Source organism: Monodelphis domestica, chromosome 3, assembly GCF_027887165.1.
Source record: "Monodelphis domestica isolate mMonDom1 chromosome 3, mMonDom1.pri, whole genome shotgun sequence".
NCBI classification, from domain to species: Eukaryota; Metazoa; Chordata; class Mammalia; order Didelphimorphia; family Didelphidae; genus Monodelphis; species Monodelphis domestica.
Window position 1 is genome coordinate 255,410,642 of NC_077229.1, and position 13,209 is coordinate 255,423,850.

The window sequence follows — 13,209 nt, forward strand, 5'->3', positions numbered from 1 at the left end:
TTCTTTCAGAGATCTTGCTGTAAAGTAGCATGATTTCTCAGAGGCTAAAGCCATCGGAAATATGTATTTTCCAATGACTTTAGGTGACCCATGTGTTTTGGTCGTTTGACCCTGCCGGGGTCACGACCCACAGGTTGAGAATCACTGTTCTAGGGTAAACCCTGCAGCTCCGATTCCAAAGATTCTTTTCCTTTATTCTAGATAGTCTTGATTTTTTTTTCACCTCCTCAAAAAGAGAACCAGAACTGGAGATAGGCAAGGTAGACAGTGGCCTAGGGCACAACATGGAGACATGACTGAATTGGACATAATGAGAGAAATTTTCAGATATGGATTTCTGTAAAGATACATTTTTCACATTTAAAATAACATTTTATTTCTTCTCAAGTATGTATAATAATTTTTAAACATTCATTAAAAAAATTTTGAGTTCCAAATTCTCTCCCTCTTTTGCATCCTCCCTCTCATTCCTCCAATCTCTCTGAGTTGGTAAGATATCTGATAGAGATTTTACATATGTGATCATGTAAAACTTTTTTTCTATATTAGTCATTTGTGGAAGAGTTCTCAAACAAACATATAGTATGCTTCAGTCTTCTTTCAGAGTCCATCAGTTCTTTCTCAAAGGGCATCATTAGTCTGTGGAACTGGATCTCAAATCACTAGATTACCGAGAATAACTAGGTCATTCACAGCTGTTGATCAAAAAATATTGCTGTCACTGTGTACAGTGTTCTACTGGTTCTTTTCACTTCACTTTGTATTAGTTTGTGTAAGTCTTTCCTGATTTTTCCAAAATCATCCTGCTGAAGACACCCGTTTTTAATGTCTGAAAAGTATCTTATCTGTTGAGCAAAGGTTTGTATTTTATTTATTTATTTGCAGTATGTGAAATTGCATACATTATGGTGAAATGTTCACAATCCCTAGTAGGTGCGTGAGGTTGAAACTAAGAGGTTGCACCATTTTTGAAAATGTCATACCAAGCAAGTTTAGTTTCCTTTCCTTGTCTATGATGTTCACAACTCACTTCTTAAAGAAGAATAGTATATAGTGCCTTGAGCATGGTAAGCACTATATAAACATTTGGTGAATTAATTGAAATATGTTCAGGTTATAATCTAAAATTTCTTTCTCCCCCATCTGACCTGATTTTGATGAGAATGGATGGGTCATAACAGCCTTCCTTACTTAGGACAATGAAAGAATGTTTCTAATTTCCTAGAGATCTCTGGGAAATCAAGTATAAGGAAGGTTTCTATAGCCACCGTTATCTTTTTTTCTATCTTTCTTTCTGACTTAGTAAGGAAAAAGTTAAAATATTGTACATTAAACCATGAAGTTGTTATTTATAGTAGTATATATATATATGTATAAACATTTAAAATAATATTGCTTTTAACAAGAAAGTAACACAATTGCCTTGCTGTGTGTGTCCTCTACTGAATTTTTTTCGTTTGTTTGTTCTATGGATTTTTCAGGATTTCGTTACTGTTGTTATTTTGAGAAAGAGCCAGCCTTAAAGCCAAGAAGACCCAATCAGGTGTCATCTCTAACTGAATGACCTATACTGGATATGCAATCCTTGGGAAGGTCATATAACCTCTTAATGCTCTAAGCAAATTTCTAAGTATATTGAAAAAGAAGTTTTCAACCTGAACTGGTAGAAGATATTTCCTTACCTGAGAGTTCCCAATACCAATGAAATTAAAGGTCTAGTCTGTGTCCTTATCCTGTGTGAAAATTAAATTACCTCTCCCCTGTCCAATTTCTATATTTAATCACTAGAAGTGTAAACACCCTACTTTACACTTGAGTGGGGGAGGTGTGTGACCCATGAATGTGATTGTGGGTGATGAATCAGAATTGACTGACTGCCCAGGGAGTAAAGCTTGAGCTGTAATTGGTACATGTAAAAGTGGAGGAAGGCACAGGAAGTGATGCAAAAAAAGTGTCTTTAAAAATGAGTTACAACTTCCTGTGGGGAGTTCTTCTGGAATTCTGAGTTTGAGTTGGAGGCTGATGAAGAATCCGCTTATTGGCCCTGAGACCTTGGATTTGGTGAGACTGTTTTTAAATCTCTCCCTTTGGACTAACACGTGGTGAGTGAAAAAGGTTGACTCCTTTCCTGGATTTTGAAGAGACGAGCCTCAGGAGAGACCTACCCTCTTGAGAGAGGCTTCCTGCATCCTCAGGTCCTTGAGCCAGGGGCCAGAGAAAAATACTTAGTGTGTAGGTTAGATATCTTACCCTATCCTCTCTCTGATTTTCTTACTTTAACTCTTTCTATATTTTACAAATAAATCTCCTTGGAATTAATTAAATTCCTGGCAAACCGATTCTTAAATAACCCAGTCCAACTTTTTATAAAAACCCTTCACATTTCTACCCCTTATATTTGTTATTATTTATGAGAATCAGTGTGGCATAGAGGATGGCAAACTATGCTTAGAATCAGGTGAACCTGAGTTCAAGTTTCACTTTGAACATATATTGGCTCAGTGATCCTGAACAAACATGTAAATTCTCACTGCTCCTGGGCAGCTCTCTAAGACCAAAAGTTGCTGGGAAGGCTCTGATTTGCACTGGAAAAAATCTCCCTTTATTGAAGAAAAGACAGGTGTAATATTTTAGCAATGATTTAGTTATGTGTATTTTTCCTTCTTTTAAGTTCTTCTTTCTTCACTTTGCATTCCTTCCAATATTTTTTTGAACTCTCCATTGCAATCACTGTAGCCTTTACTTCATCATGGAGCATGGCAAGGAGCTAGATTTGCAGTCAGAGGGCTTGGGTTTGAATTCCTGATCTGCTACTTACTACTTGTGTGACCTTGGGCAAGACTCACTTAATTTTGGTTCCTTAGCGAGTTCTAATTTAAGGCTCATGGAAGAGGAAGTAGCTAACCTTTGCTGAGCTGCTATCAGGAAAACCTACCCAAGGCCTTTGCCTCTGGATTACATGGGTACCTGGAACAGTTTTTTTGTATCTAATCATGTACATGAGGCAATGAAGTAGGGCAGGGAGAGCTCAGGAAACCTTGATCATGAGGTTGGGGATATTCAGTGGAATTTTTTAGGTTAGAGAAATAATAAAACCAGTGTTTTAGGAAAATTCATCTGGAAGTAGAAATTCAATCATTGATGTCTACTGGCTCTATAGACCAACATTCAATTATTAGATGACAAGATTAAAAATTCTTAAAAGATTGAACATTAAGAAAATCAGATACAAGGAACATTTAATTTCCTTTAACTGAATCTGGTATCTGATTTTTTCTTCGGAAAGGCACTGACAAGCCCTGACAAGGACTTTTTGGTTGGAAAAATGCTGACCACAGCAATGATGTAGAATATTAAGAGGATGGAATGCAGGGAAATGATATGACTCTAAAGGGGATGTGGAAAACCATAGTGGGGATGTGGATGATAGGAATTGAGGGAAGAAACCACATTGTTGGCTTTTTTTTTTTTTGGTGAACCACTGCTTTTCCTCCCTCTTCCAAAGTTCAATGAAGAATAACTCCTCAGAATGTTGATTTAAAAATTTTAACTACTGTTTGTATAGTGGTTAAACATGCAACAATATGCAAAATAGTCCAAGAAACCATGTCTAACCAGTGCCAAAAAGTATTTGCACCTATGTCTACTTTTAAAGTTTAACATTATGCATCAAGCAAATAAATATAAAGTTATTTACCTACAAAGATTATGCTACCCATGTTAATACAGCCAAAAATAAATCATTTTTCTAGACATGGTGATGGGTTGAGTTTATGCTAAGGATAGTCACCCTTCATGGGCCAGTACCTCTTATGATCAGTATCATGCATCTTAAATACCATGAGTAAGTGGAATTATGGGTGCAATCCCTGACCTCTGAACTTAAAACTTTTGTGTGAGAAACTAACAGGCCTAGACTATGATCAAATCTCTTGTAAGTTTCCTTACCAACGTCAAGATTGAGCAGCATCTGGAATGATGACTCATCATTGCTTCCTAGTTCTCCATTTGGAACCTAACTTAGGTTCTTCTCTTGTATAAATAGTCTATAATCCCCTAATCAGTGCCTGCCACAATTTCTGGATTCCAAATACATAAGACCTTCTTTCTCCCCATTGTTGTAATCAAGCACATTCTCTTCACTTTTTCCACTAGCAGCTCTTCAGATGTACCATGGCAACTTAAAGAGCTGACAAATGGTCAATGGCAGTGTTGGCAAACCTTTTAGAGACTGTGTGCCCAAACTGCACCTTCAAGCCACCTGTGAGCCCACGCATTGCCCCAGAGAGTGGAGGGAGGAAATACTTGCATTGGTCTGTTCAACAAAGAGACAGGGCATGCAAAAAATGTCCTCAGGCATAGTGGAGAGGGGGAATGGAGTAGCCCTTCTGGCATGCCAGGGCACATATGTCACATCTTCATCAACACAATTCTATGGCATTTAAGAAAATAGAAAAGTCTACTCTAACCAGCCCAATACTGGAAATGTTCCTTATACATGTAGGCTCAAATGTTGTGAACACGGTACAAAATTATGTTCTAGCTAGATGTGCAAATGAGCTTTAGACAAGACAGTTTTCTTGAATGGACAAATCACTATTATTCAAATCAGCAGGAACTATAGTAGAAATAGAATTATATATTTTTATTTATACATTGTTCATTTTTATAAGGGAATAATCATATGAAAACAAATCCCACATAAATTAAAGTGAAAAACTATATGGTTTGATCTGCATTTTGACTTCAATAGTTATTTCTCTGAAGGTGGGGAGAGAATGGAAAAAACCCACAATATTAAACTCATCCATTGAGATATTTGTGTACTATCCACTGTGACATGCATGAGGCATGCAGACAATGAATAAGACATTATTTAGTCTAGTAGGGAAGATAAAAGGAATAAAAAAAATTGTATACAAATTAGAATACCTAACAGCATAAAGAGAGTTATCAAGTGCTATGAGCTACCTGAGTAGAATGAAATTGCTTCTTGTGGAGGGATCCAAGGAACACTCAGACTGATCTTAAAGGATTCATAGGCTATCACCAAGTAGAGATGGGGAACAAATAGTCCTTTGTAAGGTCAGGGAATGGTTTGAGCCAAGAGGCAGAAGGAAGAAGGCATGAATTTGGGGAATAGGTCATAGTCTTGTTTGCCTGGAATACAGAGCACATAAAGGAGGGTAGTAGGAGATAAAGCTGGAGAATTAGATTGGAGTCAGACTGTGGAAGGCCTTGAATATCAAGTTCAATGGTCATGCAGTGCATTGTAAATATTTTTTGTAATGAAATGAAATGGAAAAAAAGAAATAGTTATTAATCACTCAAAATAGTTTACATATTTTGAATAGTTCATTTAAAAATACAAATATATGATGTATGTATTTAATCTACTCTACTTTTTTATTATTTTCCTCTTTGGTTGCCATCCTGCCAAGTAGGATGGATTTCCAGCAACATTTTGTTCCTTTGGCTGCACCATCCTTTATTTTTCCCCCAATTGCTTTGATTGTTATTGGTTTAATTGCCAGCCCATTGTCTGGACTGCATATAGTCCTCTAGCAATGCCAGTTCCCTTTGACTCATTCAGCATCATTTCCTTGTTTTGAACAGGAGTAGGATGCCAGAGCAATCTATATCTATGACAAAAGTCTCATGTTTATTCTCATAGTGATGAGAGTACAGGCAGCAACTGGACAGTGCTGAAGAACCGAAACCATTTCACAAATTTTGATTACTTCTTGGGAATAAGATTTGGGAAGAGAAAATAGTTTGAAAAACGTAGTCTAACTATTGTTATACATAAGAGAAATTCTTAGCATAATACTACTCTACTTATACAGAGATTTATTTTCTTACAGCCTCAAATTTCAGGGATAGTTCCAAACTCTAACAAGTGAAAAGACTCCTTAGTGCCTGCAGTCACTGTAACAAAATCTTTGTATCAAAGTTTTGCACTTCCTTAGGGTCTCAATCAGATTCATTTAGCTAATAATTCCTTTTTTAAAATCCTGAACACAATAAATTTGTACAGAAAAGAATCAGAAATAAAATTTTATTTCCTGAATGTAGACTATATTCCCAAACTTAATTTCATTCATAGGAAAATATATGGATATACACAGAAGACACATAAATGACATTTAGATTTTATATAAACTAGATTTGGGGGTGTGGAAAGAATGATGTTCAAACCAATACAAATTCTATGATCTTTGCTGAAATACCCACGAACACTTCTATAAGATTGATACTCAATTATCTTTATATAATTGATAAGATTCTTAATGACTTTGGCTCATCTAGAGTTAGAATAATGGGTATAACCATTGACCAGTAACACAACTACACCACTATAGAGATTTTGAAAAAAAATGATTAAAAGGATCCATATGTACAAAAATACTTATAGTTGCACTTTTTGTAATAGCAAAAATCAGTAAACTAAGGGAGTGTTGAAAAATTGGGAAATAGCCCAACACATTTAGATATATGAATGCTTTATATATGTTGCTTTTTACATACATATTGTTGCAGACAATTGCTTATTACTTTCCTGGCTCTGCTTACTTCATTTTGCATCAGCTCATGTAAATCTTTCTATGCTTCCCTGTATTCATCAATTCCTTCTGCATAGCAACACATTGCCTTACATTCACGTATCATGATTTGTTTAACTATCCCCCAGCCAATGAGCATCTGTCTTGTTTCTAGTATCTCGCTACCACAAAAATGTTACCATAAATATTTGCCTGTATACGGAGTCTCTTTTGTCAATGACCTTCTCAGCAGTTATCCCTTCCAGTATGACCTTTGAGCCCCAAACCAAATTATTAAAATAACATTTATGAGATTCTGAACAATCCTTGAAGTCTTATTAAAACACCCAAGAATGTGCAGCTGGCAACTATTGCTGATGCTAAGATAACAGTTTGTCCACTTAAGCAGTTAGAATTTGATTTTATTGTGTTTCTAACCCATGAAAGATTATTAACGGGAAAGTCTGTTTATATAATATTATACATTTTAAAAAATGGTCTCCATGGGTTATGCTACCAATGAAATGTTGGGTAAATACATCTTTCTTTGGTCAAACAAACAAAAAAAGGAAAAGGCTCTTCCCACACTATATTCAACAAGATGAATTCCTTAGAATGTCCAATTACAGGAAGTAAAAGAAGAGAACTAGTCACATTCTAACTGAAAGACAGAGCTGAGTTTGGTCCAGATTTATTCACACATGCTGTATTTCAGAGCATTAAACCTTCATCTCTCTGCTGCTTTCTTCTGGTACTTCCATCATTGCACCCTGATGCCTTTTTGCACCAGTTTTCTTGTTCCAGTATCAATGAGTGAAACACTATGCAGTTTTGCTAGAGGCCCATTTGGATCAGTGAAACAGCTTTTCTAGGCTCCAAATGGATCAATTCATCATTTTCATTGAGCTTTCCAAATACGCACCTCCATGTGGTTCATTGGGTTTTTATTTCTTTCCACCCAAACTTGATAACTGATGTGTTTCATGGATCAAAAATAGTCCACACTACGAATCTGTTTTTCCTCTCATTTGGATCACAGTCAAAAGACATTACAGAAACTGTTAGTCAATGATGAATCAATAATTCCACTATTCATCTGTAGTCTTTAAATTGAAGCATATTTCTCTGCCTGATAGAATTCTAAGCTTATGATTCGTAGTGACTACATCCGTGAAGGAGCCTTTAATTTGAGACCTGTGGGTAGATCCAGGCCCAGAATCTGTCCATGTTTTGACACCGTCTCAAAAGCAGCTGCCATCCAAGACAGAGACAGTACAGTGAAAGGCGGCACATTACAGTTTTTTTAAACCCCCCTTTTTTGATGACTTCCTTTGCTTTGCTTCTTTATAGTACCTTGTTAGTGATGTGCTGCTTCTTTTTTGTATCTCGTGTAAAGCCTTCCTTTCTAGGGAGCATGGAATTTTCAAGGTAGCTCCATTTTCCATCAGTATCTCTGCTTGCTTTGACTCCATAGAGCATTATGCCTCAGGACCTAACATCTCAGCATCATGAAAATTGACTCAGCTTTTGGAGGTTTAGCATCCAAAAACTCATTGCCTTTCCCTCTGACTGGGTGCATTAAACGCCTCCCTTTTAAATATCTTCCTTTAAAGAAGGCTTAGACCTTTCTAAGTAATTCTCCATTTTTGGTGTGCTGCTTGGTTTTGATTACGGGGAACATCATATCACTCAGTGGAACACCGTCTCTTCCTCCTTCCAACTTTTCAGCTTCTCTTTGTGAATTATCTTCCTCCATTTGACTATAAGCTCCCTGATGGCAGGGTCTATGTTTTTCTTTTTTGTATCCCCAGTACTAGAGTGTCTGGAACATAGTAAGCACTTCATATACATTTGTTGAATTGAGTTGAACTATTATGAACCACTTGCCCTTCAAATGATTCTCAGTTTTAATTCTTCACAGGTTGTAGTTTCATTACTCTCAATCATATAAAACCATTTGGAAAAAAAAATAAAATTTCCATTTCACCAAAGCAACCTAGTCCATTTTCTTCCTCCTGTTCAGTTTTGGGTCCAACTCATTATCTGTTTGCTGTATCCTTTATAGAGGGCTTCGAACTTTCTAAGTAATTCTCCATTTTCTATGTGCGGCTTGGTTGGATACTGTTTGCAGATAGAAACAGATGAATTCTACCTGGTGTTCATGTAACATCTAATCTTAAGTGGACAACAGGCATCCTTCATCCATTTGGCTTCTGATGACACTACTCAACATAGGATCATTGCATGAGGGTGTCAAAGTAGTTCAATGCTTGGCTGACCATCTCAAGCAATATATCCAAAAGCCAGCTGGGGTTTTTGGTTCAGACCTAATTATGTTCTCAGTTTTTCAGTGCAAAAAATAAGCCTATGCCAAGTGACTGTAACAGAAATATATGACTTGGGATCAGAGGGTGAATGCCCAAACATTTTCCTGAATTTGACTTTCTACTTTTGCTTAGTTCTCTAGTTCAATTTCTTTTTTATTTTTGTTAAGCTCTCACCTTCTGTCTTGGAATCAATACTGTATATTGGTTCCAAGGCAGAAGAGTGGTAAGGGCTAGGTTAAATGGGGGTTACGTGACTTGCCCAGGGTCACATAGATGGGAAGTGTCTGAGGCCAGATTTGAGCCTAGGACCTCCCATCCCTAGGCCTGGCTCTCAATTCATCTAATTCTATTTCTGATACTACCCAAATAACTACAGAATGCTATGACAAATTATTAAAAGGCTACTTAATCAAATGAAACAAAACAACAAATTCAGATGGAGGAAATAAAAGGTCAATAATAGCCAGTGGTGTAATGGAAAAAAGTAAGAAGGAGGCTCTACCCTATCTCAAACTATTCTTTATTGCAATAATTATCAAAATTATCTGTTACTGAATCAAAGAAGTAACGGAATAGTTAAGCAAGATCTAAAAACCTAGGCATAGCAGCCAATAAACCCAGAACACAAAGTACTGTGAAAGAGATGTTTAATGATAAGGGAATATTTCTAACTAGACAAGAGAAGAGATCAGAAAAGGCAAAAGAGACAAACTGATTATATAGAGGCAAAAGGCATTTTCATGGATAAAATAAATGCAGCCAGAATCAGTGAATGAAGATATGGATTGGCATTAACTTTTTCCCATTGAAGACTGATATCCAAAATCTATAGGGAACTAGCAAAAAACATAGAATTAAGAGTCATTTCCTATAAAAACTATCAACTAATTAATACAATCAGTGTTCAAAGTCCCAGGAACAGGAGAAATGCAAATTAAAACAATCCTCAATGATCAGTTCACTTAGCTAGCAAAGATGAAAAAACACATTCTTGGACATTTCTTTGGCAATACGTTTATTCTGGTTCACCGCTGGTGGAGCTGTAAATTCATTTAAAAAGTCACTAGATTGAAAGTAATCCTTTGACCCACTACTAGGACAGTATCCTAACGAAGTTTCAGGTTTTGCTGTCAATATGTACAAAAATATGTATTGCAGCATTCATTTTGATAACAAAAAGTTGGGAACATAATATTTGCCCACCAATTGTGGAATGACTGAATAAGTTATGGTACAAAAATGTAATGGAATATTACGTCACAAAGAAAGATGAACATGAAGAGTTTGAAAAGGTGGCGGCCAGGTTTTTATGAAATGGTGTGATGGGAGCAATGTCCTAAGACCCTGCCATACACAGGTTAGATTAGCTTTTCCTCAAAAAGTATCGAAACTTTCCTGGAGAACTAATTGTCTCAAGAAACTAAAGGCTCAGGCAATTGACACGGCTTTCTGTACAGTAAGTGCCAAAGTCAGGTCATTAAAACATCTGGCTTTCCCCCCCAAACTTATTTTTAAATCCCACCTTCCATCTTGGAGACAATACTGCATATTGGTTCCAAGACAGAAGAGTGGTAAGGGCTAGGCAATGGGGTTAGATGACCTAGCTAGGAAGTGTCTGAGGTCACTTTTGAACCAGGACCTCCCATTTCTAGGCTGTCTCTCAATTCACTGAGCCACCCGGCTGGCCCTTGTTCCCAGTACTACAGCATAGGAACATGATACTCACTTCAATCAATGCTGAATCCTCATTTATTATCCCAAGTAAACCTTTTGTTAACTGTTAGATGGATAGTAAATGTCTCGTTTCGTTTCAGTCTCAAATCTGAGATGGTAGCCTGGCCTCCACTGGCCTGTCCTGTTACAAAGACAGAACAAAGAAAGTAAACTAGCAAGAAGAAAATATATACAAGGACCATGATGTAAATAGAGTGAACATGGAAAGGCAACAGAACTCTGACCCAATCATGGACAATTTTGGCACCATCCTGTCAAAGTTATGGGATATGGCCTTCCATGAATTACTGCAAATCTCTTCTTCCAAGCAATGTGGTTTGGGATGGAGTTTGCTTGGATATTTGTGCAGAGTGCCTGGGCTGGACCACCACCTCACTCCTGCCTCTGGAGGTCTCGTTTCCCTCAAGACCTTGCTGAGGAACTACCTTGCACATGAAGCCTTTCCTGATCTGCCCAGTAACTAATGACCTTTTTTTCCCTTTTGTTTTTTTCCTGTATATATTTTGCATACGCTCATGTATATACAGGTAGCCCCTCCCAAAACTGAGAAGAAGTATTTTTTAGGAATTAAATTAAAATTTTATTTTTTAATTTAAAATTTAACTTAAATTTTTAATTAGAAATTAAATATAAAATTTAAGGAATTAAAAATTGAAATATTGCCAAATGAATTGAAATAAAGCTCACCCAGAGGGGAAATAAAAAGCCTATCTTGCCTTGTTATGGTTGACTTGTCTTCCTCTCAAGGGACAAATGTAATTATATTCCTTCCTAACATGAGGTCTTTTTCTCCATACGTTTGTAGATAGTAAAATCCTTAAAAAAAAAAAAAGACAAATTTAGGATCAAACAGAAGAAAGAATATCTGGAGGAAAATTGTTTTGAAATGCCATTCTCCAAAGTGTAAAGCGGTTTCCAAAATAAATATTCCCATAAAGAAAAAAAAATTATGCCAGATAAGTAAATATGGCCCAATGGTTCCATCTATTGGAAGCTGTCATAAAACTTTAGACATATTTCAATTATACCTGGAAAACATGCAATTTTGAAACTGAGAATGTACTATTTTATGTTCCCTATACCAATGAGATTACTGCACCATTGGAGTATCTAAGTGACTAATGCTTACAAAGAAAAATATCATTGTAATACTAGAAACCAGATTTATGGCTGGAAGGAACTTTAAGAAATCATCTCATCCAATTCTCTTCCTTTACAGATGAACAAACAGGGCCAGAGGAGTTCAGCGACTTGCTTAAAGGTCACACAGGTAGTAAAAGCCAGAATTTGAACCCAAATCTTTCACTCAAAATAAAGGATGCTTTCAATGATACCTCTCTGCTTTTCTAAGTACCACCATCGCCACAACAAAAAAATGAAATGAAAAAAGGGTGAGGAACTAGAAGATTTTCAAGATTTATCATGGTAATTATATTATTGTAGAGATTATCATGGTCTTTTGTACATTTCGTACAATTTGTACAAATTGACATTTTCCACTAATTGCCATATTTCATTACACAAGGTATATATAGCTTTTTTTTCCCCTTGGTAAAAATATTTGCATCAAGGAAAAGCTTATTTATGCTTCCCAGTCATAATTAGGGTTTTGATTCACAAACAGGAATAAAGAGATTTTAAGAAATTAGTTATTTTTAAGCTACATATAAGAGTAAGAAAATGAAAGGAACAAAAAAAGCAAGGAAAATATATAATAGTTGCTTTAGATGGAATAATTTAGCAACTACATTAGGGTAAAAAACTATGGAAACTGCTTAGAACTGACTTCATATGGCACCATGTAAAGTTCTATGTAATGATATCTCATGGTTTTTCAGGGATAAGAACTTTTGAAACTGAACATAGCCAGTTTAATTCAGCTCCTGGAAAGCTTGGAACTTCTCCCCCTACTCTACACTTTCCCAAATCACTGCTCAACACACATCACCTAAAAAACTGCCTTGTGTAAGATTACATGATCACTTGGAGTAAAGGAATAAAATAGTCTGAGTAAAGAGCAGTTTCCTGGACAGCGACAGTGTGGGAGAGGGTGGAGTTACAGAAACTTTTATCTACAAAACGTAAGGACATGATGTGGGGACAAAAGAGGACTCTGGGGTATGAAGTCCAGGAGTACAAAGTTCTAATTACACAATTGCATTTCCTGAAGTCCCAATGATAACTTCATGTAGAGTAGGAAAGTCTTCCCTGAAGGCCACAGGATGCCAAGAGAAATTGCTTACTCTTGCCTGAACCTGTTTATCCCATTCCTCTACCCTGAAATGGTCTCAACAGATCTCAGGAATATGTATTGAGCTGGCAGGAAACAAAGGCCAATTTTTAAGACAAGCAAGGGCAGGTGTGTGTCAAAACATGGAAGGCAGAGCTATGGCTTGCTAAAGCTTCAGTAGCTTCAGAAGCTAGGACAGAAACTCACAAGTGCTCAGAATTCAGAGAGTGAAGGGGATTCTGTTGGTGATCTTAGTATGTAAACCTTCAGCGCATGTAAATGAGAACCTAATGTAGGACATTTATCATATGAGTAAAAAAAGGTCATTGACTAATGTATTCTTTCTTTCTTTATCAGTAATATTTTCAGTGAAAAA

At 36.5% G+C, this 13,209-nt stretch overlaps 1 pseudogene; it reads right to left on the minus strand.

Annotated features, from left to right (window-relative positions):
- Positions 1-4,493: 4,493 nt before the first annotated feature.
- LOC130458379 (vesicle-associated membrane protein-associated protein A-like) lies at positions 4,494-13,103 on the minus strand (annotated as a pseudogene).
- Between the last annotated feature and the right edge of the window lie 106 nt (positions 13,104-13,209).